The sequence below is a fragment of the Megascapheus bottae genome, chromosome 3 (genome assembly GCF_031878675.1).
Source record: "Megascapheus bottae isolate mThoBot1 chromosome 3, mThoBot2.hap1, whole genome shotgun sequence".
Lineage (NCBI taxonomy): Eukaryota > Metazoa > Chordata > Mammalia > Rodentia > Geomyidae > Megascapheus > Megascapheus bottae.
In genome coordinates, this window is record NC_143511.1 from 439,599 (window position 1) to 444,416 (window position 4,818).

The following is a 4,818-nucleotide window of genomic DNA, read 5'->3' on the forward strand; positions in this document are numbered from 1 at the left end:
GTGCAGATTATATGAACATGCTCCTCCTCAGAAGAGGAAGTGGGGACATTTTGGAGGACCTCAATATCCATTTTAGAATCAATTCCCCTATTGTTGGTTTTTAGGGTCCTTTACTTCTACGGAAGTCAGTTTATGCCTTAATTTTAGACATATCGCCAAAAGAGAAACAGAATAATCTGTTTTCTGTGGTGATATAGTTTGACATTCTGCCCCTTTATCTCATTTTTTCTATTTCCAATATTAGCCAAAATTTTCAATTCTAGATTAAATTAACTTTATTATTTTTCTACTATTTCATATGCTATGCTCTTATACTTGTTTCCTTTATCCTAAAGGCTTTATATGTAATCAACATTTCTAAATGTTAACTTCAGATAGGCTTTATCAATTCCCTTTATATCTTTTGTCTGAAAAAATACACATGTTGAAAATCTACTGGAATCATGAATTTATGGTCAGCTCTCAGGCTCTGCCCTCTCCCAGCTCTGTGCATGTATATTGGGGAAAAGAATGAATTATTTTCAGGGAGGGAATTTTTCTCTGTCATTTGTATAATAGAATCATAAACCTATGTGACACTTTAGCTGGATATATATATATATATATTTAAGTCTAGCTGTGGTGATGCAACTTCTGGCATGAGGGGCAAAAGCACTATTCGCAATCTTTTATTCCACAAATCATTACCTTGTGCAAATAACTTTCATGGTGAGATAGTTCGCACCAGGATTAACAAAAATGAGTAGGTAAAGGCTAAAATCCTGGAGAAATTGGAAGTATCTCTCACAGCCAGTAAAAATGTAAAATGATCCAGCTGTTTTAAAAATCATTTTGCCATTTCCTCACATGTTAAGCATAGCGTGGCCATATCACACAGCAATTCCATTTCTATTTCTATGCCTGAGAAAAATGCCTAAGTTCACACAGAAACTTGTATGTAAATGTTTATAGCTGCATCACAGCCCAGACCAGAAACAGCTCACTTATCCAACTAAAGAATAGATGAACAAAATGTTTATTGGAGCAGAAAATAGCTTTTAGTAATAAAAAGGAATAAAATATTGATACATGCCACAATATGGATGAACTTTGAAAACACTATGTTAGCTAAAGGAAGTCACATGCAATTGACTATATATGATTCCATTACACCCAGAAAATGAACATTACATTTACAGAGACAGAAAGACTAATGGTCGATGAGAGATGAGGAGGGATAAGTGTGAATAAAATCTCAAGGTCACAGAGTCCCCTTTTAAAGTCATGAAAATACTTTGAATTTGACTCTGGTATGTTTGTACGGCATAAAAATTATACATGACCGAGGTGGGTGGTATGGTATGTGTTATGGTACATTTCAATACAACTTAAGTGATATAAAAAGTAGAAGTGCTTAAAAAGTGAACGACAGCTAGAAGCAGAGGAAGCCATCCCAAAATCATTCTATGAAGCCAAAATCACATTCATCTCCAAACCAGGGAAAGACCCCTCCCCCAAAAAAGAGAACTACAGACCAATCTCTCTGATGAACACAGACACAAAGCTCCTCAATAAAATACTAACCAACAGAATCCAGAGACAAATTTCAAAAATTATACACCACGATCAAGTAGGCTTCATCCCACAGATGCAAGGTTGGTTTAACATTTGCAAATCAACTAATATAATACATCATATCAATAGAGCTAAGGTTAAGAATCATATGATAATTTCTCTGGACACCGAGAAGGCATTTGACAAAATACAACATCCATTCATCTTGAAAGCACTAGAAAAAATAGGAATAGCAGGTACATTCCTTAAAATAATTAAAGCCATATATGACAAACTACAGCCAGTATCATATTAAATGGAGAAAGACTAGAATCATTTACTTTAAAATCAGGAACTAGACAGGGATGCCCACTTCCTCCACTTCTCTTCAATATAGTGCTGGAACCCTTAGCTATAGAAATAAGACAAGAGAAGGACATCAAAGGGATCCACATAGGGAAAGAAGAAATCAAACTATCCCTACTTGCAGATGACATGATCCTATATCTGAACAACCCAATAAACTCCACTCCTAAACTCCTAGAACTAATAAATCACTTTAGCAAAATGGCAGGATACAAAATCAACCTGCAAAAGTCAGTAGCCTTTCTATATGCCAAAAATACACAAACAGTGGGAAAAATCAAGAAAATGATCCCTTTTGCAAAAGAGTAAAATGTTTAGAGATTAACTTAACCAAAGATGTAAAGGAATTATTTCATGAAAACTATAAAAGCCTAATGAAAGAAATCGAAGAGGATACCAGGACATGGAACAACATCCCACGCTCATGGATAGGAAGAACCAATATAGTGAAAATGGCCATATTGCCAAAATTGATATACAAATTCAATGCAATCCCCATCAAAATCCCAAAGACAATTCTTTACTGAAATAGAAGATACAATCCAAAGGTTCATATGGAGCAACAAAAGACCTAGAATAGCCAAAGCAATTCTAGGCAAAAAGAGTAATGCAGGTGGTACTATAATACCAGACTTCAAACTCTACTATAGAGCCAAATAACAAAAACAACATAGACCAGAAGATCAATGGAACAGAAGATCCAGAAATAAAACCACATATCTATAGTCATCTTATATTTGACAAAGGAGCTAGAGATCTACCGTGGAACAAACACAGCCTATTCAATTATTGGTGTTGGCAAAACTGGGTAGCCACATTCAGAAAACTGAAATTGATCTCAGCCTGTTGCCATGCATAAATGTTAACTCAAAATGGATCAAAGATCTCAATATCAGACCTGAAACTCTGAAAGCGTTACATGATAGAGTAGGAGAGACATTGGAACACATAGACACAGGCAAAGCCTTCCTGAACAGAGTCCCAGATCACAACAGAGTGGAGAGATTTGACAAGTGGAACTACCTAAAAATAAAAAGTTTCTGCACAGAGGAAAACATAGCTACTAAAATAGAAAGATAGCCAACCAACTGGCAAAAGATATTTACCAATAATACATCAGACAAATGCCTAATACTCAATATCTAAAGGGAATTCAAGGAACTAATTCCCCCAAAGCCAATAAACCAGTCACAAAGTGGGAAAGGGATCTAAACAGAGACTTATCACAAGAAGAGGTTAAGATGGCAAAGAAACATATGAGAAAATGCTCATCATCCATGGACACAAAGGAAATGAAAATAAAAACAACCCTAAGATACCATCTTACCCCAATCAGCATAACCAATATTCTGAACTCAGACAGCAACAAATGCTGGTGGGGATGTGGAGAAAGAGGAACCCTACTGCACTGCTGGAGGGAATGGAAGCAAGTTCAGCCACTCTGGAAGGCAGTTTGGAGGTTCCTCAACAAACTAAATATAGACCTCTCCTACAATCCAGCCATACCACTCCTGGATATCTACTCTAAGCATCATAACCCAGGACATGATAAGGACATCTGCTCAGCCATGATCATAGCTGCACTATTCACAATACCCAAGAGATGGAAACAACCCAGATACCCTACTAGAGATGAATGGATACAAAAAATGTGGTATGTATATATACAATGGAATTCTATATAACCACCAGATAAGATAAAATAATGGCATTCACTGTGAGGTGGATGAAATTAGAGTGAATCATGCTGAGCGAGATAAATCAAGACCAAAGGAACAAAAGTCATACTGTCTCCTGATATGTGGATCTTAGATTCAAACAGTACAAGAGTGATGACTCAATACTTTTGGTTACTCATGGTCATGACATGGTCTTTGAGATATGAATATAACTATATGGACATATAAATCTATGGTGGGATATATACTCTAAAGACATTATGTTATATTGTATAGATCAATGTATATCTATGACGCAGTTTCAGCTTAACTTTAATTTTGTTCCTAAATTTATGTGCCTGTGATTGCATATAGAGATTCCCTTCTTGAATATTGTTTGTTAAACTTGACATTTGAAATTTGATGTAAAAAAATCAGTATTAATAAAATCTTTTTTTTTTAAAAGTGAATGTCAGGAATAGGAGAGGCTATTACAGAAGAGCTCAATATATTTTTGAAATCTGGAGGAGAGGTAATGACTTAGCAAAACAGAAAAGCACCTTCAAGCTAGATTCTACCATGAATCCCTGAAGACAGATGATTCAGTAGGAACCAATAAGAAAGAGACCTGGGGCTGGGAATGTGGCCTAGTGGTACAGTGCTTGCCTAGCATGCACGAAGCCCTGGGTTGATTCCCCAGTACCCCATACATAGAAAAAGCCACAAGTGATGCTGTGGCTCAAGCAGTAGAGTGTTACCCTTGAGAAATTCCAAGGACAGTGCCCAGGCCTTGAGGTCAACCCTCAGGACTGGCAAAATAGAAAGAACGAAAGGAAAGAAGGAAGGAAGGAAGGAAGGAAGGAAGGAAGGAAGGAAGGAAGGAAGGAAGGAGGGAGGGAGGGAGGGAAGGAAGGAAGGAAGGAAGGAAGGAAGGAAGGAAGGAAGGAAGGAAGGAAGGAAGGAAGGAAAGGAGGAGGAGGAGGAGGAGGAGGAGAAGAGGAGGAGGAGGAGGAGGAGGAGGAGGAGGAAGAGGAAGAGGAAGAGGAAGAGGAAGAGGAAGAGGAAGAAGAAGAAGAAGAAGAAGAAGAAGAAGAAGAAGAAGAAGAAGAAAAGGAAGGAAGGAAGGAAGGAAGGAAGGAAGGAAGGAAGGAAGGAAGGAAGGAAGGAAGGAAGGAAGGAAGGAAAAGAAAGACAGAAAGAAGTAAAGAAAGAAAGAAAGGAAAGAAAGAAAAAAGAAAAAAAGGAAGGAAGAAAGAACCCA